Source organism: Anser brachyrhynchus (assembly GCF_964034855.1).
Source record: "Anser brachyrhynchus genome assembly, chromosome: 5".
In the NCBI taxonomy this organism is placed as follows: Eukaryota; Metazoa; Chordata; class Aves; order Anseriformes; family Anatidae; genus Anser; species Anser brachyrhynchus.
In genome coordinates, this window is record NC_137699.1 from 32,057,686 (window position 1) to 32,084,560 (window position 26,875).

Genomic DNA, 26,875 nt, shown 5'->3' on the forward strand with positions numbered 1-26,875 from the left:
CTGGCCAGGATGAGGGGGTGGACGAAACAGTGCATTAGCTGCTTTCCTCATTGCTAACACCTCATCCAATGACTTTGTTTGCCAGAAGGATAAGGAGCCAGGCAGTTGGAGAGGAGTGTTGTGGCTCATGTTTTCTAACACCCTCGAGCTGCTTTCTGAAACAGATGAGTTACTGGGTGTCCATGCAGAGCTGCCCCTGTGCTCCCAGCCTGGTCTGCCTTCACTACTGTTAACATTTACTTGTTTTACGGTGTCTGTTAAAGCACACTGCTGGAGCTGACCCTCCTAATCCACTCCTGTAGACAAAGACACAGTTGGTGAGGGCTCATCTGGCACACCTGAAGCCCCAACATTAAAAGAAGGGAAGAGACCTAAGGTGCTTTGAGTGGAAGTAGATCTCTCCCAGGTACTCAGGTAGTGCTAGTGACACAGACCTGCAGTAATGTGGCCCTCCTCACTATGATTTAGTACAACGTGAAAGATGAAAACCCTCTTGGATACCACTGGATTTCATGTAACCCTGAAGACCTGAAGAAAGGTATCTGTGACAGACAGGTCTCTTAACCGTGCTCAATAACGTGGGTATTGACTGATACACCAGGCCAAGAGCTGATCTTTGTTGCTGGAGAACACAATCAAGCTCATTAATGCAGCATGGGTGGAGAGAGGAGGTGTCAAGTCTGGTTTAATGTAATCAGCCTTATCAGTGCTAAGTGTCTGCAACTCCACCTGAACTGCAGAGGTGAATTTGAGCTGTGTCCCGTAATAAGAAGATACTTGGCTTGATTTTCAGATTGCCAGATGCTTTCTTCCCAGAGAGAGCACCTTTTCTGCTGAGTAAGGTTCTGCTGGTTCAAGAGGCTGTGGTTAGGTGGGTTCCGTGACGTGGCTGTCAGAGCTGAGGTAGGCGAAGGTGAAATCTTGGGTGGGTTGAAACGTGACTGTGTTTATCAATTGTCTTTTCTAACTGTAGAAATCAGGTGCATGTGGAAGCTGGAACAAAGCATGGTGCAGTTAAATGCCTCCTTAAAAAGCTGGAAGTGAACCTGTGTCTTGCTTCATGTTTGTGCTGAAGGCCATGTTTAGGTTTCTCAGCTGTAAGAGGATGCCTGTTTGTCTGAGCTGGGGGGTCAGAACAATTGTGCTGCTCCTTTAACCTTCCTCTTGTTTTTGGATCATTTCATTTTTTCACCTTTAGATAGAGACTTTGCATGTTTTAAAATGAGCTCAGAGCCGTTCTTCTCTTCCAGTTTATGTATTTTGTGGAAGCCCTTGTATTATCCATTCAGTAGAAATGCATCAGTTCTGGAATGGTATCGCTGCAGTCACAGTGTCTGCAATCAAAGTGGTTATTTTTGCTAAGGAAAATAACCAAATGCAGGCAAATTAGGGTGAATATGCTTGGTGCAGGTGACACTTATGCCCCACGAATGTAAGTGATGCCAGTGGTGCAGGAGGCAGAAGTGACCCAGGGTGCAGAAGCATTGCTCTGTGATCATGGCAGGTACTGCACCCACTATGCCTGTGCTCCAGGGAGCAAATCCTGATTTGTCACTTGGCTTATATGTCTGTGCAGGGTGTAAGGCCTGTTCACGTGGGGACTCTGTCCATTTCTGGTAAAGGACTGATAAAGTATGGTAGATCTGTGAGCCTTTTTTATTTCCATAGGCAAGCTGCAGAGAATCTGTATACTTACAGATGAGCATTGCATCTGGATACTTGTAGAGGACAGAGTTCAGTTCAAATCAGCTTTCAGACAGATGAAAGTTGGAAGTAACTTCTAATGTTGTTTGTATTATACTATGTTGGTGAGGGAAAATGTCCCTGGAGACCACGTCTGCTCATTGAGAAATGTGGTGTATGGCTCTCTTCTTCTTGTCAGGTGAATTGCAGTAAACTAGATTCAAAGGAAACCAGTCTGTGTCCATGCAATTCACTAGGAGTAATCTTTTTTTTTTTTTTGTCATTGTGGTAACAGGACAGATGTGATTTTATAGATTACGTTTATTGTTCTTACAAGACTGGGTTTTCTTATATGCTTTCGTTTTCTGTGCTCTAATTTTCTTACTTGCCATAGAAATGAATGATTTTAGCATGTGATGGTTAATTTTAAGAATATATCATAGGACTGTACTTTCACAGTGCAGCAAACAGCTGGTTGTGGTTCTGAACATCCATGTTCAGTTCTGAATGTTTAGTCTGTTTTTAGCATGAAGACAGAGTTGAGAAATAGTCCACCAGCACACAAATGCAACTGAATTAGAAGTTGAAAATGGGGAGAGGATATAAATGACACTCAGTAGTGACATCTAAAGAGACCATGAGTTCAGATGTCTCAACATGCCCATGGGGTGACATTATGTCATCAGGGAATGAGGTTGCAACATGTGCACTGACATAAGAATCTGGTATGGCATGAAATTGTTAATGGTGCCCAGCAATACAAAGTTACATTAAAATTAGAGCATGAAGAAAATGCAAATATAATTTTTTTTATTAGCTCACAGGTAGCAATGAATAAACTGGAAGATTTTTTTAGCTGTTCTGTATGTTTTTGCAAGGATAAGAGGGAGTAACAAAGCTTGTTCATCGATTTCAAGTACTCCTATGTAACGAGGGTATCATAGTCTTCATCAACCATCCTACTATCCTGTTATTTTTGTTGGTCTCAAAGTTTCCATCACGGCTTAGTTTGACTGTGCAAATTTCCACTTCTACAGAAATACATAAGCTCAGTTAATGTCACATCATGGGCATTAGTTAGTATTGTCTGTACAATTCAAGGAAAACAGAAAATGACAGGAATTGGTGGGAAACAACAGCATCTGACTATCGGTAGGGACTGCAGATAAACTGTGGCACAGACAAATGTGGCACAGTTCCCTTTGTCCATGGGAAGAGGATGTGTTCTGTCCTAGTTCCTTCACCTCACCTTCAAGGTTAAATCTGTACTTGATAGTTACTAACAATTATACATAATTTGTCTGTGACCAGCTGAACAGAATCACACACAGAATCAGAGTGGCTGAGGTAGGAAGGCACCTTTGGACATCATCCAGTCAAAGCCTCTGCTCTAAGCAGGGTCAGCTAGAGCAGGTTATCCAGACCTAAGTTCTGTTGGTTTTGAACATCTCTAAGGATGGAGACTCCACGACCTCTCTGAGTAACCTATTCCATTGTTTGACTGCCCTCACAGAAGAGGAAAAAAAAATATATATTTTCACTGTGTTTGATTGGGATTTCTTGTATTTCATTTCGTGCCCCTTGTCTCTCACCTTTCACTGGGCACTTCTGAGAAGAGTCTGAATCTGACTTGTTCAATCCCCTTATCCTTATCAGGTATTTTTATAAGTTAAGATCCTGCTGAGCTTTTTCTGTTCCAGGCCTAAAGAGTCCCAGCTGTCTCAGCCTCTCCACATATATCAGAGGCCCCAGTTCCCTGATCTTCTCTGTAGTCTTTTGCTGGGCTTGCTCCAGTGCATTCATATTTCTTAGGAAGATTAGAAATGTACTCAGAACTCCAGATGTAGACTTACTGGTGCAGAGTAGAGAGGAAGGATCACCTCCCTCCATCTGCTGAAAACACTCCTTCTAGTGCAGCCCAGAATGATCTTGGTATTGTCTGCCACAAGGACACATTGGTGGCTTATATTCGACTTGGTATCTACCAGGACCCCTAGCTCCTTCTCTGCAGGCCTTTATTCCAGCTATTTGGCCCCCCAGCCTGCACTGGTGCATGAGGTTATTCCCATTCACGTGAAGAACTTGGCATTTCCCTTGATGAACTCCACGAGGTTCCTGTTGGTCCAGTTCTCCAGCCTGTTCAGGTCCCTCTGAATGACAGCACAGCCATCTAGTGTGTCAGCCACTCCTCCCAGTTGTGTATCATCTGTATAATCCATCCTATCATCCACGTTGTTAATGAAGATTTTAAACAGTATTGGCTGCAGAGTCAGCCCCTGGGGTACACCTCTAGCGACTGGCCTCCAGATGGACTTTGTGCTGCTGATCACAATTATTTGAGCCTGGCAGTTCAGCCAGTTTTCAATCCATCTCACTGTCTGTTTATATCGCTGACATTTCTATACTTTGTCAAAGAATCATCAATAGCTTATTTTAAGTAAATATTTATGAAACAACACTTATATGGAAAAATAAGTTCAGAAAGTAGCTTCATGAAAATGTTTTGTCAGGAAATGCTCCAGTAAATCTGTAAATTCCAGATGAAACAGTAACAAAAGAGATTTGTAAATGTTGTGGCAGTTCATTCGTGCACAGCTCAGACTTAGCATTTTCAGCTTTCTCAGTTTTATCATGAGTCTTATTTTATACACTGTATGGTTGAAGCCTCAAATTTAAAAAGGGATAGAGCATCTCAGTTCTCATTAAGAAGAAGAAAAGAAAGGAACTGGCATTTGCAGTTACAGCAAAAATATTGTAATGTGTCCTTTCTGTACCCTGCAATGACCAGAAACAAAAAAAGGAGGCAAATGCCTCAGATCAGTGTAGCATTTCTGAAGTACATTGCATCTCAACTACTTTGATGATTTCAGGGAGGCTGGACTCGTATTTTTGGAACACTCAACATCAACAGTGATAAGGCGTTAATGAGATGAGTGAAGGTCTGGATGGCCTGAAGTCATGTTTAGATCTAGGCTTTTGTACAGGCTTCCTACGTGCTCTTGAGAAACTGTAGATCAGAGCCAGTGATGCCCCATATCAGGATGAGTACATAGCTTGGCAGGCCATCAGACGGCCTAGTAAGGGGAGCTATTTCAGTGTATCAGACAGATTGGTAATTACAGCCCTCCTTCATGTTGTAAATAGAATCCCACACTGATCATTGCCAAAGTCAATATTAGTATCCTTTTACTTCAACTATGTAAAACACTGCAATGCTGAAATATTGTCTGTGGAAAGAATTAGGTTCACAGACAGAAAGGCAACTTATATCCTTTGCAGGAGAGTCACCTGGCATTTTCAAGAAAATCCTTCAGATTCGGTGTAAAGTGTTACCTAAGTATTTCCCCACCAGAGAGACATTGTCCTTTAGGGATGTCCCAGCACTCCTGTAGTGGCCTCTGGGTTACAAGTGATACCTTAAATCTACGCAAAATATCCCAAAGCAGTGTATCTGATATTACAAACACAGAAACTAGGACTAACTCTTTTAACTTTGGACATGGTACATTTTGCCTGCAATTTTGACTGTATCCCAGCCTGAGAGAGAACACCTCAAACTACTTGCCTGTACTTCTCCTCCCACACATCATGTCTCTGCCAGCTTCAGAGGGCTGAGTGACTTACAGCACTTTATCAGAGGGTAGGCAGTAGCCTCTCTTGAGGAACTTACTGAAGACTTCGTCTATGTTAACAGAAGCTAAGTATTTTTCTCTCTGCCCATGGAATAGGTAGCTCTAGTGATTGCTGTGGGACCAGAATTCTCCCCTTCTCCTGTTTTCTCACCAAAGCCTGTGTTTACACCACAGAGTTTGTCAGCCCTTCCAGTAGCTTCTGGAAAAGTTCCTGTCCAAGATCAGAGAATCTCTTTGGTGTTCGCTTGGCTCATAATATATGGGATCTGGTCCCTTATATTAAATGCAGGCTCTCTCCCTTCATCCACAAGCTCCAAAGTCTTTCTGCCTCTTAGTTTTTCTCCGGGAAGAAAGGTGGAGTAGTAACTGTTATCCAGGTCTTTCAGGCATCGGCAAACACCAGGAAAAGGACCTGGTGGCTACCTAATGACCTACTGAAGTATATAAATGTACTGCTAGTAGGTCTCTCCTTTCCTACCCCACCTAAGGAGACAATACACTAGGTAGGAGGGATAATTAATTTTTCCATCGTGAAGGGTTAATAGCTATGTATGCCTGGCATTTATTATCTGAATCAGACTGAAACTCTGATTCTTTTAAGATTTCTCACAGTTCTATTGCAGATACAGAAGTAAGAATTCAGGAAGTCAGTTTTTTAGATCATATTCTAATTTTGTTCATGCTCTGCACACAAGGATTACATATCAAAATGTTTGTATGCATAAAGTCCCGACAAACATTTACAAAGTAAAGTAGGTAAAGTTAGGAAAAGCCAGCATTATGTTTGTTTCTGCTAAGTATGTAAGCACGTACATGTAAGCTTCCTCAGTTGGTTCCTTTGCTGGTGCTGGTACCTACTTCTGTTGCTGTTTCACCGTTTCAGCTGACACTAATTTCTTTGCTTCCTGCTAGTGCCAGGCTGGCCTAGTCAGTGCTGGTACCCTCAGATATCTGGCTGGATGAGCAATGGTCTGCTCTTGCCATTCAGACAGGTCATATCCAGTTCCTCTCAGAGTCTGAGGCTCTGCTCCATCAGTCACACCACTGAGTCTGAGATGGGATGCGCAGAGCGTGGGGATTTTTGCTTTTGAGATCTAGTAAACACTTGAAAGTATTCACAGTTTTTCAAAGGTTGATAGTGTGGCCAAATGCAGACAGCTTTCTAGGTGGCAAATTTCTTTTCCTGCCAAACTATTTCTGGCTATTCATATTATTGTATCCACTGTCTAGAATTGTTTTTGTTGTTGTTGTTTTGTTTTTTAAATGTGTGGGACTGTTCATAGTTATTCAAATACTCTGTTTATTAAAATAGTGTTGTGATGAACAACAAATTGTTTTTATCTAGCTGTATGATTCCTATCTTCCTTGATTGGCTTCTGTATATCAGGAAGTAATGGACATTTCTTATCCATGTTCAAACTACAGAACATTTCTATGCCTCCATCTCTTGTGTCATGCTTCCACTGCCAGATATTTTGTGTCTATGTTTCCACAGTAAGCCAATCTGATTGCTACGTGAGCCTCTGGTTGCCAACCGCTTCAGATGACAAATTCCAAACCAAAACCATCAGGAACTGCAGAAATCCTGTGTGGAATGAAACTTTCTACTTCCGGATACAAAGAAAAGTCAAGGTATCAAAAACTCTGTCTCATCTGCATGCAGTAGCAAGATGGAGTGAAACAGTTTTTGCTTTTGCTGGAATCCACTTCCCTCCTAACAGATACTTATTATTTTTATATCAGTATTGTCAGCCAGACCTCCTTACAAAAGCTGATGGGACTAATGACAGAGTGACAACACAGAGAAACAGTGACGTAAAACTATAAAGCAGCATGAGAACAGAAAAACACCTCTTTCACTGAGAGGACGTGAAATAAAGACATATTAAAACCAGGAAGCTACTAAATCCTGGTATAATTAAGATCTTTATTCAGTTTGGTACTGGTAATTACACTACTCCCAAATACCTATGAGCAAAGCTGGCTAAAAGTGGAAGAGCACAGAAAGGTGGCCTTGAAAGATATTAGTATGAAGTGACCACTGCTGCTCCTGTTGATATGGAGCAAAGTAGGGTTTCAGGCTATCCATATTACTTCTTAAAAGATTACAGTTTTGGTGAGAGTTACTTCCAAGCAGAAATGATGACCCAAAAGAAATCTCATTTCAGCCTTAATTGATGAGACTAGAAGCTGCTATTTATAAAGGAGATTGCGGTCTTTATCTTATTATTCCTTGTGACAGTTTGTCATCAATGCTTTTCTATTTCCTCACTCTAAAGCAGATGCTGAACCTGGAATAGCTGCAGAATGCCATACTTCTGGAGGATGTTCTAATGAATTGTACGTTTTTATTTTTTTTTTCCCAGAATATTCTGGAAATTACTGTTTCTGATGATGATGTCATTCATGATGATGACCAAGCAATTATTCTTTTTGATGTAGCTAAAATCTCCCTTGGAAAAACTGTATTTATGGCATTCCCACTAAATCCACAGGTAAGAACTCAGCCAGAAGTTTAACCAGAGGGGAAAGAAAGTGACATCTAGACATACTAGAAATGTGCTGTCTTTTCTGTCTCTTACAACCAGGAACAGATTCCAAGTAGGATAACAAAATTACTTAAAATCTGGGAAATTGTACACTGGTGACAAAATTTACAACCTTCTCATATTCCTGTTGGTTTCATCCGGCATACGTTCTGGCCAAATGCCCCAAAACAGATGCAATTTTAGGGAAGCTTTGCACTTTGACTAAGCTGACAGAAAACAACAGAGTTTATCTAATCATCACAAAGATTATAAAAAGAAAAACAATCCAAGGACAGCAAAACCAGGCCTGTTTCCACAATATTTTTCTAAACACTAAGTCTTAGCATGTCGTGCTCAGTGTGTGGTAGCTGGCAGACAAGAAAGTGTGAAAAATGAAGGTTTAGCAGGGAGACTTGTAAACATCCTTTGTTCTGCAAGTACAACTGAGATCTTTTCCCTGGGGAAGAAAAAGCTGCCTCTGTTCTCTAATGCTGACAATAGCAAGCAAGAAACAGAATGTTGTTACTTATTAAAGAATAAAGGAAACTGTGCTTGCAAAACTGAAGGCCACTTTGCAAACTTCTGCACATACTGAGGCTGTTTCTTTCTTTTTTTCTTTCATTTTCAGGGGAAGGAGGAGCTAGAAGTTGAGTTTCTGTTGGAAAGCATGTGAGTAAAACCCCATTGTTGTGGCAGCAGCAGCTCAGAGAGAGGTGCATCAATGCAGATAATGTTCTGTATACCCAATATCATCTTAACAGACAGAGCTTCCCTTTTTCCAAGCTCGTGGTGTGCATCAGCAAAATCGCTGTTAGAAAGGAAAATGCCATGGTGTAGAGAATAATATCGTAATATTTAATTCCATAACTTTCTTTTGAAAGTGGTATTTACATAGTTCAAAATTGGCTTTCAGGGGCTGGTGAGTCTCACTGCAGTAAGTCTATAGATTTAACGGAGTATATAGATCCTCTGGGCAGCTTATGAATGAGGATATTATTGCTACCCAATCTGGGGCACATGTGTTATTAAGGCTGTTACAGGCACTTTCCAGGTGCTTTATTGCAGTTGAATAATTTCTGGTAGGTTAGCTATGTGGCCTCTAGAGAAAATGTGAGAGTACTTCTAAAGACAATAGAAAGAAGCAAGTAAAAATAAAGTGTTTAAGAGAGAAAAATATGTCCTGTTTAAAACAATATCCTGATTTCATTTATTATATACATATTATTTGTTTTTGTTTTCTAGCCAGGATCCTCCTGAAACCATCACCACAAATGGGGCAATAGTGGTAAAACATAAAATATTACTTGCTTTGTTCTCTTGCCTTGTTTCCTGCATCATTCCTTACCTTAGCTGACTATGATGGTAGTGCAAGAAACACTGTAAGTTGTCATTCTTCAGTGACACTTCTTCCCTTAGAAGCTTTATTTTCCCTTAGAGGAGGCCAACATGATCTTAGAGGAGTCTTCAGACTATTATCATTTCCTCTTGTTTTTTTTTCTGCACCCATAGAAAATTACAGTGTGCTTAGCATAGCAACATTTTCCCATTAACAGTGAAGTTAAATCTCTCTTTCACTGGGTATGGAATAATCCTCCAACAGGTTTAGCGCACGCATTCAACAAATGACCCTTCCAACACCTGCCAGCACTGATAGTGAGATTGCTGGATGAGTAATCTGTTTCTCTGTCCTGGTCATGTTTGTTGCAGTGTCGTGAACTAGCCTGCTTGGAAGTTGAGTTGGAGAGCAGGATGAAAAAGAAGCATTTTGCAGGTAAGCTTACTAATTCTTTAACTGAATATTAGTGATTTTACCCTCTCTAACAGTGCCTAGTAATTGCATCATCTAAATGCTAAAGCTTTAACTGACCACATCTAAAGCAATCCGCAAAATCTTTGCAGTAGGGAACACCACCAGTGCTGCAGCAGATGTAGTTTCATGGTTCTGACTGCCCAGGGAACCTTGTGCCAGACACCAGATGCCTGTACAGAGGGCATCTAAGCCCCAAGCTGAGATCCTGAAAATCTGTGCTGTTGTACTGCTAATCCCTGAAGAAGCTTATTGCCTTGGTTGCGATAGTCCATGACCTTAACTTTCCTCAGGATCTCTGACAGTTGGACTTCTGCACATGCACAGAAACACCTCATTTTTTGCAGGGGTTAGCCGCTCAGCAGCTGGCTCACGCCTGACCCTGGTCAAGATCCAGAATCTAGAAGTTCCTCTACCAACCTCCCCTGAGGGTCTGGATCTGGTAGGCAATCTCAGAGCATGCATAACACACTCCAGCAGGATTAGCTGGTCTCTTCAGATGAACAGGGCCATCTACTGCAGAGTGTAATCTTATTTTAGGGGACTGAGATCTTCTGTTGCTCCTTACTTGGCCTGGGATGAGGATGGTTTGCAGAGGAAGGTACCTCGCTGTGTTTACTGTGTCATGATGCAGCTGCAATAGAAGTGCAGCAGTCTAAAACTCGCTGCCACTCACATCACACTCATGTCCAGCTTTTTGTTCAGCCCATTATAAAGATAAAACCACCTGTAGTGTTTGGGTCTTGGATCACTTTCAGATGTCAGCTTTCCAAGTATGTAGAAAGAGGAGAAGGGGATTGTTCAAATCTACATTTTTCTTCCTTTTTCCCTTTGTCTCTTTCTTGCAATTAAAGGTAACTTTGTGTGTGTTTTATCTCATTGTTTTAGAGAATGAGCTAATGTTTACAGTGAGAGGATCATTTGAAGAAACCCAGAGAGTTTCACTGGGCTGTGGCTCCTGCTCCCCTATCCCAGATCCCACTTTCTTCCACTACGCCAAATACAAGCAGCCCTCACTGGATGTCACACTCCCAAAGAAGAGGAGGTTTCCCAGCTTTGTACGTTACCTCTCAACATGGTAGTCAACACAGACAGTGCTGTAAACTGAACATTATGTGTGAGTAGGCAGCAAGAGAAGAATGTTTCTGTCTTAACCAAAAGGACCTCCGTGCTCCTTTTCAGTGTGCTTGTGTGTCATGCGGAGCAAGGAGGAGCAGAAGCAGCATCCCCCTGACTCTCCCTCTGAAGTCTCTCCCCTCTGAGTGGGAAGTAGTTGGTGAGGTATGTCTGCTGGTCACTGGGGCTCCTTCACAAACTTCCAAAAATTGTTGCTAGTTCCATAGGTGAAGAAACTGAAGATCACCTCTCTGATACAGAATCAGTTGTTTTCTAACCACCCTTGTATATAGTGTGATGCACAATGAAGTAAATTGTTTGGAGCAAAATGAAATACAAAATCCAGGAGAGAAGGAGGAAGAAAAATGCCTCAGCTGCTGTTCACCCTCCTTGTATGGTTCATGTTCTTACCCAGGCTGAGGTCACTGGGTGCCACTGGGACTGGGGTGTGAGGCTTAGCCCCCCCCAGGAGGCAAACCAAACAGCCTCCTCAGCCATGCTTTTGGGATGCGCAGCCTCTTGGGCTTCTCCTTGTATCTCACATTGTTTTGTGAAACACTGCAGTTTCTAGACCAGTGTTTAATGGTGGAGCATTTCAGGGAGGTGTACTGCTGTAGCTCTTCTCTTACTTATTTGTGTAGTTAAGCTTACTGAAGTTCGGAGCTTTGTAGATGTAACGGTGACCTAAAAGAACTGTGTCTCATTCTGATTGGGGAAACCGGACTGTTTTAAACAAAATATCAATATTTGTTATTTTTCCTTTCTGATTTCAGCACAGAAAATTTGATTTCCACTTTAAGCTGAAAAAATGGTAAGATATCTTATTTGTCTTTACAGATTCATAGAATCATTTAGGTCAGAAAAGACCTGTAAGATCATTGAGTCCAATCATCACATAATACTACCAAGTCCACAACTAAGCCACGTCCCTTTGCATTTGGAAAGTTGCCAGTCAAATTGCAATTCTTTTGTTACCGCCACCTGTGCCTTGAATGCTGGCTTGTTTTCATTTCAGACTATGTAATAAAACAGACATAGTACACAATACAGAGATTTTCAGGCCCTCTAATTTCATGTTGTGGGACTATTTGAGTGAAGAAAAGGCTTTTATCAAGAACACACAAATTTTCTGTTGGTATCTTACTGTAATCCAAGTTATTCACTAAGGCCCACTGTAGGCACTCACTGAAACCTCTAGAAATTATTTCCAAATGTTGATTTGCAAGAAAATCAGCATTTCAAAACTAATCGAAAGAAGTCACTTCTGTTCCCCAAGCACAGACCAGGGAACTAGAAGACCAAAGCCAGAGTACCTGGCTGACCCTAGGATATGAAAAAATTGACACAATAAATGTAACCAAGTATATTTTAAGCAGCTATTCAAAGAGATAAATGCAAATTAACTCAATCAAATGATTGCTTATTTTTAAACAAAGAAAATGCATTATGTATGTTTAAAGCCTTAGTAAACTTCAGAGGATGAATGTGTTATGTTTTCTAGAAGCTTCTTTTCTCTTGCAAAATTGGGTGCATCTTCTATCATGCTATTTTCAGCGTATATTCTATGAGACAGACATGCAGTTTACAGCTGTCATTTAAAGGTCTCTCCCCTACCCCACCTATGAAAGATTTTCATAGCAGCTTCCAAACTCTTACTGTAGTACTTATAAATACTCATAAATGACTTTAAACACCCCCAGGAAAAATGAACTTGAAAGTCTGTGGCTTCAGTCCTTGCTTCACAGGCATCAGTGGACGTTTGCACAACTTTTAAAGTGCGTTTGAAAGCCATCTTTAAAATACTGCCCTCTTCAGGCTTTTGGCTTCATGTCTGAAATGGAGCAATTTTATTAGTTGCAGCTGTATCTAATTTCAGGCATCTTCAGTAAGGAGGGGTGGGGAAGTTTCCCCAGTCCAAAGGAAGATTTACTGTTGTTCTCTAGGAACAAACTCAAATATTTCATCCTTTCCTATTCTGCTTTGTATAGATGTGATGGTGAAGCATGTCTATTTCTGAAGTAGAAGCCATTCAATTACTGAATTAGACTATAAGCATGATATGTGGTACCTGATGCTGTGTTCCAGCCAGGAAGACTTAGACGTACGCCTGGGATTTGACCTGTGTACACAGGAAAAGGATTTCATTTGCAAAAGGAAGAAGGTTGTTGCAGCAGCTCTGAAGGACGTTCTTCAGTTGGAGGAAGACTTGCAGGATGATGAGGTAGATGACTTCTCCACAGCTGGGTGTCAAAATGTAGCATTTTTGTTCAATTTTCACTGTTTCCAGGAGATCAGGAAGTTTCTTATGCAAGCTATAGCTGGCTTTGTTATTCTAGAGAAGAAATGAGTACTCATTGGCAAGATCAATAAAAAAAACATGTAGCCTTGTTCCTACAGGATCCATCTTTGCATGGAATAGCAGTCTGCAGAATGATGCAGAGGTGGGCTAGGTGCTTTCAGGACTGAAGCCAAACCTTTTAGGATTCACAATCATCTCTGCCAGACCTAACCCATTGATTGAGCAGTTCTCGCAATTCAGACTGCGTTTTGTATTGTTTTGCATTTTGTGCTGGCATTTAGGTTCCTGTTTTGTGAGCAGAGCATGCTGCTAGTCTAACTTTAACATCTGCTGCAGCTAGAGCATATACTTACTTGATAAATGGGAGTGACAGCAGAGCACCTAAGGCAGGGAAAAATCAGGCTTCTCTTTCTCTTTTTTAATGATAGCCCCAAGACTGTGTTGTGAAGCCTGAACTCAGATGCAGAGATGGCAAGTTTTCCTTGTTTTGCCCCAAACTGAGCTCAGCAATTTTTTTTGCACAGCTGGACCTTTCACACACAAGACATCGCTTTTAAATGCTAGCACGAAGCTGCCATTTCCTTCCCCTCAGATTTAGAGGCACACATACTTCCCTGCAGAACCACCCTCCTAGAGTCTCCTGATTTGCAATGAGATGTGAACTCACCCCAGTGTATGGTGTCTGTCTTTACTGTTAATTGAGCTAATTCATATTTAAATATTAAACTTCCCCTAAGACTACCAGACCCTGGATTTCTGTATCATCACAGAAAAAAAAAAAAAAGTATTTACAACTCAATTGTATACCTAATATTTTGTGTACATACATGGTAGGAAGGGTGAATATGGCTCCTCTTTCCCTCAAGAAGTTATAAAAGGGAATGGGGTCGCCAGCTTCTTGTCTCATATGGTCTGAATTGGTCTATGCTTACTTAAACCCACCAGTCATAATACATCTAGTATGGTCTGTGAAATAGTTATGCAGTAGTAGGAATTAGCTTTAGCAAACTTCAGTAACAGAGAGATTATTACTATTAACACAGAAACTGAGAGACAACAACCTTGTTTTCTGGTCTATTGTATTTGGTAAAAATCTGGTTCAGATGGCAGGAGGGGCCCTTTTGTGCTCATCTGTGCTATTGGTTTTACAACAGAGCACTGAAATTTTGATGTCTGAGATGACGGATTTCATGTCCTGTTGCACAGCTGCTTGGTAGAGGAAAAAATCACAGAATGGTTTAGGGTGGTGGGGACCTCTGGAGGCCGTCTGGTTCAACCCCTCTACTCAAGCAGAGACACCCAGAGAGGGTTGCCCAGGAGCACATCCAGGCAGCTTTTGAAGGTCTTCAATGATGGAGACTCCGCAACCTTTCTGGGCATCTCTTACTCCATCTATGCCCCATTATAAATTCAACCCTTGCTTGCCCCTGCAGACCAGTGGCACGCAGCATCCTTATTACTTTATCAGTGTTGTAATGCTCTCTTTTCTAATCACTGACATCTATCTCGTTTCCCCCACCACCTCATTAAATGCACGTGTTTTTGGGGTTGAACAGGTACCTTTGGTGGCAATCATGACAACGGGTGGTGGAACCAGAGCTCTGACAGCCATGTACGCTCACCTTCTGAGTGTGCAGGAACTGAATATTTTGGACTGTGTCTCATACATCACTGGTTTATCTGGCACAACATGGTAAGGCCAACATTTGCAGAGTTTTCATAGGAGTTTTCTATACATGTTGTTGAGAAGTGATCCAAAGAGTCAGAGTGGTGAGGTGTTAGTTGGAGCCTTGTTAAATATTTAGTGGTTATTATCTGCAAAATCAGAAGCCATCATTGTTCATAATATTTTTGGCCAGTATCAAGAAAGGGCTTTCATTTTACTGCTGTGATTTTTTTCCTCATTTCCTTCATTGGCTATTTGCTAGCATCTGGAATTAAAGTAGTCCTGATTAAAGATGTGGATGGTACCACACACACGTGCGCTTTGTGATGTAAATCAAGGCATCATACAAAACCCTCCACAACTTTCCAAAGCTCAGCTTCAGAATTCACACTTTTCGTTCTGTTTCTTTATTTTTTTAGGACCATGGCAAACTTGTATGAGGATCCTGACTGGTCCCAAAAGGACCTTAAGGAAACACTCAATGATGTCCGAAGACATGTGCTTAAAAATAAGTTCTTTACTTGTTTTGCCCCGGATCGTCTGAAATACTACTTGAAAGAGTTGTGCCAGCGGAAACAGGAAGGACATCAGATAAGTTTCACAGACCTGTGGGGACTCATCATTGAAACCATGTTTCATGAAAAGGTACAAGAGAAGTGCTTTTCTCTTCAGATTTGCATATTTAGAGAACGTATCAGTGAGGGCAGACTGTAAATCACGGTGTGTTTGAGGTTGGAAAGGACCTCTTGGGGTCATCTGGTCCAATGCCTCTGCTTGAGCAGGGTCAGCTATATAGCAAGTTGCCCAAGACTTTGTCCAGTCAAGTTTTGAATATCTGCCTAGGTGGAGACTCCAAAACACCTTCGGTCAATGCGTGCCAGTGTCTGACCACCCTTACAGAAAAGGAGGGGGAAGTTGGATTGGTTGGTTGGTTTTCAGATAAATGCAAAAAGTATGTGCCTTGACAGTGTCATTCTTTGTGTTTGTTGACTGTATTACATAAACCTTAACATCACACCTGGAATATATAGGGTGACAATAAAGACAAATAATGGAAAACTTCTAGTATGAACAACTTTAAAGTGAATTCACATGTAAATATTTAAATGAGAATCCTGCTGTTCTTGTTAAAAACGCTATACGGTGTGACAAGGCAAAGAAAAATTGCAAATGAAAATTAAAGAAAGTATCTGAGTCATTAGTGGTCATCACCCTGTAACCATTTCCACCAAAAGGCAAAATACTGATTTAGTTAGTACTCATGAATATTTCCTTCCCGTTTATACTTCGGAAAATACTCCCACCGTATTATGAATAACCCCACCATATCCAAATTTCAACCACATAGCACAGTGGGAGAGACCTCGTAGGGGTGGGTTCAGCAAAGGACAGTTAGTGTCCCTGCAGTGCCACTGCCCTGCCCCCTGGACCGGCATCAGCTGAGGGAAGACCGGTGGCCTTGATGGCACAGTCATCCCTCCAAGGGCTGTTCCAGCAAGGGGAGGGCACCTGCAGCTCTTGAAAGGGCCCCTTTCAGGAGGAGCTGAGGTCAGCTCCTTCTCAAGCCTTGGCACCGCTCCCAAACCATCCTGCTTTTTCTACCCTCTCTAACCGCACAAAATGCTCCACAGCAGATGCAGTAAGGGTCAAGCCATGCTGAACATTAACTCTGACTGAGCTTTGGCTCTGTCAGAGGTCTGAGGAAAAGAGGGTTTTCTGGGCTGTAAGGACAGAGGTCTGAATGAATGAATTTCATTCTTTCTGAATGAAATAGTCCATGCCAAGAATGCTTTTCAAATATTTCTTTTTTTTTTCTTTTTCATGGAATAAATAACATGAATAACTATTTTCTACCTACTGCTGGAATATCATACTTTTTTCAGCATATGAACTTAGAGTATTCATATCACAAGGACTATTTGTGTGCTGTAGTGCTGAGGCAGAGGAGGGTCAGAGATAGGGATCACAGCATCTCTCTGAATTAAACTGGTGGGGAACATCCTAGTCAGAGTCTGGTATGCTCTTCTTTGTCAGAGCCCAGGCTTAGGTGAGGTGGGAGGCTCTTTGTGTCATCTGACTGTCCTCAGCTACTGTCCTTCTTCAAAACAGGAGGACTCCCATAAGCTCACAGATCAGCAGCAGACACTAAATCAGGGTCAGAATCCCCTGCCCATCTACCTCTCTCTCAATGTGAAGGATAAAATCAGCGACCAGGACTTTAGAGGTAATAATACTCCTGAATTGCATTTAACTTTTAATCTCAGTAGGGTTCCATTTAGGACTAGGTAAACAAATTGATTCAATGCACAAATCCTCTAAAGGGCCAATCCACCGAAGAGTAAATTTTTAATAGTTAAATTTCTGAAGGCCTTATTATATCTATCTGTATACAGGATCAAAAACAGGATGATGGAGGATATTAATATGAAATTACCTGCTAAGCATTTCTGTAGAAAGTGTCAGAAATCTAAACTTTGCAGACATATGTAGATGTAGGGGGACAATTTACTCTTCATATCCAACACTGTGAAATGGAGAGTGAAGAAAATGGCTGTTTCAAAGTATGTTAGCTCAGAAACCAGTCTGTCTTAAATTGGCTAGTATCAGGTTTTATTCAACTATTTTGAGCCTCTGCTGCTGTAATCAGTCTGTCATGTGCTTTTTCGTTTCAGAATGGGTAGAGTTCACTCCTTACGAGGTAGGATTCCTGAAATATGGTGCCTTCATTCGCGCAGAAGATTTTGGTAGTGAGTTCTTCATGGGTCATCTGATGAAGAAAATCCCAGAATCGAGAATCTGCTTTTTGGAAGGTGATTTGTCAATCTAGGGAAACAAAATGCAATTTATTATAGTCTATCCTGAGCAAATCCCTCTTCTGAAATGAAGCAGTTAGTATTTTTTTTGTCTGCCAAAAGAATATGGTGAAATATTAGAGTAGATAACAGGTCATCATCTGCAGGATTTTTTATTTTCTCTGCAATTGTGTTCAGCTGAACAGATTTATTTGATGTCATATAAGGTTATGTTTATTGACATGAGGCCTTCATAATATTTATGTATCTTTGACAGCATCAAAAGTTGTGTAACATTGCAGTAAATTCAAATCATCAGTCTGTTTTTAGACTGAGACTCTAAAATACAGTCCTTTATCCAAAATGTTGCTGCTGCAGCAAACACTGATTAATACTCTAGGATAGCACTTCCATTTTGGATTGCCAGCAGATCCTAATAGATACCATTTTTCTGTCGTGCAAGAGAACAATAAAATTAGTAAGAAATACTTTTTTTTTCTTTGCAAAAGCATTGTTTGGAGGGTACAGGGAGGTGCCATTGCACACCCATCACATCTAACCATAGTGGTTGTTTTATTAGCCTGAAAGATTGCAGGTAGGTGGCAGCCTGGACTGCCATTAAGTTCACTACTTGATTTAATTTTTTTTAACCATTTAATGTAAGTTAGTAGAGGGAAGAACTCAAGAATATAGCCCAGATACACCCCACCCTCCAAACCAGAGGAGAAATCAAAAGATTCATACATTTACACTTCCTATTTTCAAAACCTTCAAGTCAGCCTCCTCGTTGCTGCAGGAATTTTGAATGTTTTCTGTCTGCAAGGCCTTCGTGATAACTGCATACCTGTAACGGGGCTATGCTCCAAATAAGTAAAACCTTTAGAATTATCAATACTGGGAATTTGGGAATAGGAAATGTTGAGGGCAGGTAAAAATATTAGATTTACTTGACACAATGTTATTTGCCACATAACAAAAATGAAGGTGTTAGCAGATACACTGAAAATACTACCAGTCCTGCTCATATGTACCAATAAGTTGAATTCTTTACATACATTATGCATTCATATACTGATTCAGAAAGATAGTACCTTTTTATTTGCCCGCAAGGATAATGTAACGAGAAAAGTTTGCTGGAGAATGAAGAAGGTAACGAAGGTCATTGTGAATGAAAATGCTTCTAGGTCTTTACTGGTTTTCTTTCTGCCAAATATATTCTATACCACAGGGATCTGGAGCAGTGTATTTTCTTTGAATCTTATGGATGCTTGGTATATATCTGTTCATTCAGAAGACTTCTGGCACAAATGGACCCAAGACAAAATTACCAACATAGGTGGGTTAATTTATACAATAATGTTGTTTTAGTTTCTCCTTTTCTTTCTTTTTTCTCTTATGTGCTGCTGTTGTCTCACTGAATTTTTCAAAGCTATTGTGGAGTTCCCTCTTCTGGGCTTTTTGTAATCCACATGAAAAACCAGGAGGAAATTCATGCTATGTATTACCACATGGTAATCATTTTAGTTGTGTGAGGAAAAGAATCCATGGGATCTGTCACAGGAAAAAAGGGAAATGGCCTTCATACGAGCTATTTTCAGAGCACAGGGGTAAAACTGGGGAAAAAATGTATAGTAGGAGAAAATATAGTAGGAAAAAATATATAGTAGGAGAGCTTGGAGGCCTCCCCTGGTGATCCACAGGATTCTATTTTGTCTCTTTGAACCTGGATTGTGGCATGAAGCTTCACAAAAAGAAAAGAAAGCACCATTCTTGTCTGTCTGGAGTCTACAAAGCACAAAGACAAACTTAAGTACTATTGTAGGTCATTCTAAATTACTCATAAGGATGAGATCTGCAAAACTTGCTACCAAATTAAGAAAGATCTGCAGGGTAGGATTTCAAGGGGAAACATAACACAGACATACTGGGGGGGAGGAGGAGGGGAGATGAGAAGGAAGAGGAATGTAGCAAAAAGGGTGATTTATTTTATCTTCTTGCATGTGTAGGGGTTAGTTTCTGATTGTTAAAACAAGGAGCTTTTATTTGCTAGTAAGAGACATTGTGCTTATGCCTATTTTATTTGTGTGATGGAGAGATTATCTGTAACATGAGGTAGCAAAGGAATATAGGGTAAATGCAGGATATTGTAGCAGGTAAAATCAAAGAAAAGCAAAGTAATTTATAGTAGAAGAAATGGATTCATTTACAATACAAGCAAGGCTTTTAACACTATGGACTGAGAAGAAATGAATTTTTTCAAACTTAGCTGAAAACTGAGATCTGTGGAAATCCTGGTAATGAAAAGAGCAAGAAGTCAAAGTTTTCCCAAACATGTTAAAGCAGATTATGATTGCATAGATTGACCTCCACAGTGATAGCAAATAAAATAATTGTTATCCTTTCTTTTGCAGATGATGAAACCCTATTCCCTACAAGACCAAATGAGCTGGAGACTCGAGTGGTTTGTCCCACTGACAGCTTTTCAGACATTTTCCGAGATGTCGTCATGTTACGCCCAGCAGCTTCAGAAATCCCTAACTTCCTAAAGGGCCTCCAGATGAACAACAACTACCTAGAGAGCCAGTTTTCTACATGGAAAGGTATGGTAACAACATCCTGCTTTTAGGTATATATTGAACTATCCTTTAAAAATGAAATGATGCTGAAGGGATTATTAAGCTGGCTTTTAATTCTGTTCCCATTCTCTCATAATATTTGAAACTGTCACTGAAAAAGGTGAAATTAGTCAGTAGGAGAGGCTTCAAAAATAAGTTCCTAAAAAATTCGTGAAGACTAGCAACTGATAGGCCCTGATCAGTCAATCGGCATACATCTGCTGATATGCCTGCAAGCTGGCCAGCCTACATGCTTATGGCATGGGACTAGTGCCATCATACGGTGTCTCTTGCCCAGACAGTACTCAAGGGGTGTTTGATGGAGCCTTGTTTCACGTTACCTTCTTACTTGTAAGCAAGATATAATGTTCATAACAGTATTCTCTGTTGCACCATTTGGGAACCTGTACTGGGTCTGGTACCAGATCTTCTATGTTCCCCAAGGAGCTGTGGCTGCCTACCTTAACATCTTTGTGCCTGTTCTCACAGCATACCCAGCATCAAACATTTTCAATATTCAGCCTGTTGAGACAGTGAGATGTTATTTTAATTTTTTTCCCTATTAAAGAATTTCTCCTCCTCAGTCACACAAAACTAGGGGATGGAATTAATTCTGTTCTCCTGACCCTCAAGTTAACCCCTTTTACTTACATGAAAGCAAAAGAAATGGCAAAGTAAATAGTGGAAATAGGAAGTCAGATGAAGAATCCAGAAATGACTGTACAGTAGCTATCAGCTATTGGTCTGAAACATACAAAAAGATAATACTCCTTTTGGCAACAATTGACTTCCTTCAGCATACCCATGCATCTCTTGTATTGAGTTCCTCTCAAAAACTAATTCTTCTTCTCTAGACTGTGAGCTTGACTCTCGGCCCAACCACCTGACAGGAGCAACAGACTACCTCATCTTGATTGATACTGCATTTGCCTTTGCCACCAGTTACCCACCACTTACAAGACCAGAAAGGAAAATGGATGTCATTTTGCATTTCAACTACAGCTCAGGTTCCCAGACAGGGGTGAGCCTTGTACATTCTTCTTTGTTGATATCTCTGCTTCATCATTCAGTTCCCAGAATGGCCAATCCTCTACTCATAGAAACTCTCTTTTCAGTACCTGTGCAGCATTAATAAGCTAACATTTTACCAGGGTCATGTGCATTTATTGAGCAGTACTTTATTATCAGTAAGTAGGCACTTAGTAAACTGAATCTGCCCATTTTATACCTAAATGTATTTTTGTTGATCTGCAGTCAGTTAGATGTAGAATGGATAAAGCTAAACACATTTAAAATTTTAATTATTTCAACTACTGTAACACCCATTCTGAAAAGCAGAGGGGTGATTCAGACCACCTGCTGCCTGGCCTTCCAGAGCTTGGTTCCATATACAGTCTACAACACCTAAATTAGGTACATGCCATAATCTGCCAGAACTTGGCCCTTACTCCACAAGCAATCCCAGCAAAATTGGGTTTGGTCAAATTCAAAGTATTCCTGGTATGTTCTGATGTTTTGTTTTGTTTTGTTTTCCTATTATGGCAAACCAGCCTCTGAAAGAAGCCTCTAAATACTTTGCAAACCAAGGAATTCCTTTCCCTACTGAGGTGCCAGATGATCAGGAAACACCAAATCTGAAGGAATGCTACATCCTTGGTGACAAGGAGAGTCCAGAGACCCCTATTGTGATATTTTTCCCTCTAGTAAATGACACCTTCAAAGAATACAAAGCACCTGGTAAGTTTACAGCAACCCATCATATCATCAGAGGCAGTAGCCTTCTATTTTCTCTTTTTTTTACTGTACAATATCTGTTGTTCAGACCATCCTGTAAACAACTTGCAGGTTCAGACTCCCTTTGCTTAGATCTGAACCGTATCAGGGAGATTAAATACATAAATTTTCCTTAACAGTAGAGCAGCAGCTGGGATCAGCCTTGAGCATAAATGCCCCTCTTCAGGTTTGAGTTTTTTGTGTGTGTGTTTTTTTTGGCTTTTCATGGGTAGGTTCTAGAGATAAACAGTGAAAAGTGTATTCTGTTTATCTGCAATGGCAGAAATTAGCAGTGCTATTTCCTCTCATACTTCTCATCCTTTCCTGTTAGAGAATACTCTTGGGAATCTAAAGATTTCATTGTTTAAAATCATTTCCAGGCTTACTGTTACGCAGATAACCTTGAAAACAAAAGTGTGAACTGGTGAAGCAATTAAAATATAGCACTGAGACGTGCAGACAGTTTCTGTTCGCTTCAGTGGGTCCTACTTTGAAACTTAAGAGAGTTTAAATAGCAACATTGCCAGTCACTTCAAAACAGACAAATCCTAAATTCTGGTACCGTATGCCAGATCTACATACTACCCCTGTTGGTGCCAAAAGTCTCAGTTACTGCTTCTCCAGATGCTAAAATCCCTAACTCATGCTATGAGAACACTTACTTTTTAATCACTTCAAAGCCCCACAGCATACTGAAAACCAATAGATGGATACCTGAGAGGTTAGTTTCTGCAGTTGTCCTTTGCAGTAAGAATTAGAATGAGAGAAAAGGAGAAAGAACTAGAGCAGGATTATCTCTGTGGATTAACTTCTCTGTAAACTCTGTGAGGGAGTTTACCTCCCCTCTCAACTCAATAATTAGCAGAACCTAGGGATGTTGTTCCTAACTCTGCTACCTACCTGTATGTCAGATGGTGTGCAGGTGCTATATGGCAACATAAATCATCAGGAAGTCTCAAAAGGGGTGTTAGTAGGTGTGTAGGTGTATGCGGAGACCTGCATGAGATCTGTATACTTACATGCATACACTTGAAGCGAGCCTGACTGTTTCAGTTGGTGGCTGCAAGCTGAGACTAAACGGAGAGAACAGGTCCTTATCTGACCATCACACTTGAAGTCTCAGCTGAGCTGAGAAGGGCTCAACATGTCATAGAATCACAGAACGTCAGGGATTGGAAGGGACCTTGAAAGATCATAGCAGCTGAGATCAGCTGCTGTTCTGACTTATGGTGACTTATTAAGACGCTAAAAAAAGTGAGGAGATGCGCATTATATATTCTGCATCCATAAATTTGTTGAGATTTGTGATCCCCAGATAAGCTGTGGATATTCTTCTCCCAGTACCAACAACCCACTGCAGAGGTCCCTACAAATGTTTGCTCTGTGAGAGCTTGCAAATGAAGTTCTGCACTGCATTCTGCATTAGCTTTGGATCTGCTCTCTACTGCTAAGTGAATTAAAATAAGTTAATGGAATTTGTTTTGAAATCATCATATACGATGGATCTAGAATTTGAAGAGATGACGCTTGTGAGACTACTTGCCTAATTATTTTGCTTCGATCAGTGATATATGAGTTGATAATGCTGGGATAATGAAATGGGCATGAAAAGTCTTTTCAGTGTCCCTTCCAAAATTCAGTGATTCAGGGACTACTAGGTTCAGTCTCATTTCTGACCTTACATAAGGCTTGTAGTTATAGTAGCAGGTAGCTCAAGGAAATTACGGTAAATATTCATGCCATCTGCTCCTGGGTTATATCAAGATAATGGCTCTGTGAAGTCTCTGAGTTTAGACAATAGAATAGTTTTTTAGGTCTGTTTTCTGTATCTTTTACAAATTCTTCCCAGAATGCAACAAGAGTCATTGTAGCAGATTGTGCTGGATTGAAGATAATCTGTAAGGTCATTGAAAAGGGAGAACTGCCTTTGGAAAGTCTGAACCACAGAACTGCACATATTTACAGCAGTAAGGGAAATAATAAGATGTGGAGACAAAGAAGGAACAGAAAATTGCTTGGAAAGAAACTCTGCTGCAATGATGTCCTTGCTGCACTTACCTGCTTTGGGAGAAGGCGAGGAAAGAGGGGAAGAGTAAATGCAATATTCTTGCCCCCTTGGATAGAAATGTAAGGTGCTGCAATGTCTGGAAGGTGGCAGCAAGGGGAGGCTGGGGGTGCATCAGCACTGAAGGTGACCTGGGTACTAGGCTGCTGGCTCACCCCAGGGCTGGAGGATGATGTAGTGTGGAATGCAGCCTCACACCCCGTGCTCAAAAGAGGAGCTACTGTACTTGCTCTACTTGTCCTAGCAACTCTACAAGTACCGAGAACAACCCCTGCTCCCCTCACCACCACCAGCTTCTCCACATCCTGCTGTTAATCAAATATCCCAACAATGAAATACCACTGAAGTGATCAATAGTGTGTGCATGCCCAAGAAACACCCTGACCCTAATCACTTTTTTGCTTGTTAACCAAGTCCCTGTTTGTCCCTTAGGGGTGAAACGTAGTCCCTCGGAGATGGCAGAGGGTGACGTTGATGTTGCCAATACCTGTGGTCCATACTACATAAACAATCTGAGTTATTCAGAGGAAGATTTTGACAAGCTGGTGAACCTAAGTTACTACAATGTCCAGAATAATAAAGACTTGATTATTCAGGCCTTGCGTACAGCAGTGGAGAGGAAAAAGCAGCAAAAGAAACAGCAGCCACTGCAGAAACCACCTGGTGGTGAGGGTATGTGCGTGCCCAAGAGACAGGAATCCCAGCATCTAGCCAACAGCACAGTCCTAAGGAATATGAAATAAAATATCTGTGAGCCCTGTTAAGAGAAAAAAAATCACAAGGATCTTGATTAGAAAGAGAAAAGCTAAAGAATGCTAAGAAAGCTTTGTTTGTCATCAGAAATGCTAGGGCCTGTCTGCCAGTGAAGGAAATAAACACAGAAAGCAGAGCTTTTCCTTAATAAATTAATGTGCTTCCCGCGTTGACAACTCCAGGAGAGTGGCGAGGTGAAGCTGTGCCACGCTCTCAATTGCAGAAGTGACCTTTCAGGCCAAGGCTGAACTCTGTGGACAAGAGATGGTGAGGAAGTTGATGCTGGCAGTGTTTGTGTTCTACCTGTGCTATAAAAAGAGAGGATTGTAAGTCCAGTAACAGAGAACAAAATCCACTGTTTCTAAGTGAAAAACAAGAAGACAGCTATTTGTAAGCTAAGGATTCTTTACGTGAATGTAAATAAATATTAAACTTTATATAATAAAACACTTTCTTTTTGAGTCAGAGTTACAGGAAATAAACATTTTTTTGCAGCAAATATATGTTAGAGCAATTTCTTTTAGGAGTTTCTTCCTGTACCAGAAAGGTGACTTCAGCAACATGCAAACTTATTGCATAGCTGCTGAAAAAGTACTGAAGAAGAAATAACACTTGCTCCAGGCCTAGATGTGAAGTGTCTCAGGATCCTGGGATCATTTGAGTTTAAGGATCATTTAAGGATCATCTCTAGAAGAACTGACTAATTTATTTCAATACACCAGATATGTGTTACTGATACACATCGAAGATTTAAAAGTTTAAACTTTTTTGAGATATTACATTTGAAAAGACATGAGAAACATAGGCACAGCTGATCTAAAATTGTATTCTTAATATCACCCAAATGTGATTTTTTAACTTGTTGCAGAGCAGTCCAGTGGAAGTTAGCAGACTATTAACTTTTGACTTTCTTTTATGTTTTGGTCATCGCATTAACATGGCTTCTTTCATATGAGCAGTCTGTTTTTCTGAAGCAGATATAGCAGGTCTAATACCATTTAGATAAGGAGCTGGAACCTCATCTGAACTCTGTAAAGTGCTCATCCACCTGTGAGAAGTGGGAATCAGGCTCTCCTGGAATGCAGAGAAAGACATTATTCTGTGTGGAGAGAGTCCAGGAACTTAAAGTTATCTGCAAAACAAAATATAAGCCATTTATAAGCCTCTCCATTATATTATGCAGGAATAGATTTGAGAGGAATACGCAGAAAGAGAGAAAGAGAGGAAGAGTTCATTTGATTATTGAGCAAAACAGAGCATCTCTGATGGGTGGGAGAGAGGCATGAGTTTCTAGTTGTCTAAGTTCAGCGTTGCTCTGTTCTCAGTGCTGAACACAATTGGAGTGCTGTGCTTTGACAGATGGAATCCCAGGTCTCTGTTTATTCTTTTTCTAAGGTAAGTTTAACTGCTATTCAATGTTATTGAATTATTTATTCAATGTTATTGATTGACATGTATCTACCAGCCTGCAGCCCCTTGATATGTTTCCTGCAGGCTTTCCTGATCGTCTGTTCTGCTGTAGTTTATTTTAGCAAGAGATCCTATTGTTGTAGGTTGAAAATGGAAGTCTTAGAAATCCCTTAGCCCTCAAAGTCAAGGGTCTTCCCCAGGTGGTGCAGAGAAATGTAACCCTTCTGTCTCCCACTTAGGTCAGTGAACGCTTACCTCTCGGAGTGTGCTGCAGGAGCCTGCACAGCTCCTGTATGGGCTCTGTGCCCAGGGTTTTCCTCCCATGGAAACCAGAGGGTGAAGGTGGCAGTCGTGCTGATGCATGCTGGCTTTCATCGCAATATTGGAATGGACATAACCAAAGGGCACAGCCAGACCTGGGAATCTGGAAGCACTCCCAGTTACCCATATACAGTTGGAGCTTTATTGTCTGAAGGGCAAATTCTCCCGCTGACAGCAGGAAGCATCTAGGCAGGAAGTCTGAAGACAAGCAGAGCTAGATGTGTGAGTGCAAACACCTCCTGGCTCTTCCTGCAGCCTTCCAGTTACCACGAAAGGGTCACAGAGAACAATGGACACTTTGCCCCATTTCAAAAAGTACACAGTGGGACTGAAATAATAATTCATGGCTTTGAGTTCCCTGTATTCAACAAGAATATAGAGGAGAATGAAAGGGGTAACCAAAGGGGTAACCATC

At 40.9% G+C, this 26,875-nt stretch overlaps 1 pseudogene across 1 annotated transcript in view; it reads left to right on the forward strand.

Moving 5' to 3' along the window:
• LOC308196170 (cytosolic phospholipase A2 epsilon-like) overlaps nucleotides 1-25,231 on the forward strand; it is a 41,129-nt pseudogene extending 15,898 nt beyond the window's left edge. Inside the window, exons 8-25 of the transcript XR_013956133.1 lie at nucleotides 6,811-6,947; nucleotides 7,682-7,810; nucleotides 8,472-8,512; nucleotides 9,086-9,128; nucleotides 9,551-9,614; nucleotides 10,539-10,708; nucleotides 10,833-10,931; nucleotides 11,540-11,577; nucleotides 12,852-12,987; nucleotides 14,622-14,758; nucleotides 15,151-15,376; nucleotides 16,841-16,955; nucleotides 17,404-17,541; nucleotides 18,752-18,859; nucleotides 19,935-20,123; nucleotides 20,993-21,159; nucleotides 21,689-21,875; nucleotides 24,409-25,231. The product of XR_013956133.1 is annotated as a cytosolic phospholipase A2 epsilon-like (transcript). The remainder of the gene's footprint in view (nucleotides 1-6,810; nucleotides 6,948-7,681; nucleotides 7,811-8,471; nucleotides 8,513-9,085; nucleotides 9,129-9,550; nucleotides 9,615-10,538; nucleotides 10,709-10,832; nucleotides 10,932-11,539; nucleotides 11,578-12,851; nucleotides 12,988-14,621; nucleotides 14,759-15,150; nucleotides 15,377-16,840; nucleotides 16,956-17,403; nucleotides 17,542-18,751; nucleotides 18,860-19,934; nucleotides 20,124-20,992; nucleotides 21,160-21,688; nucleotides 21,876-24,408) is intronic.
• Nucleotides 25,232-26,875: the final 1,644 nt, after the last annotated feature.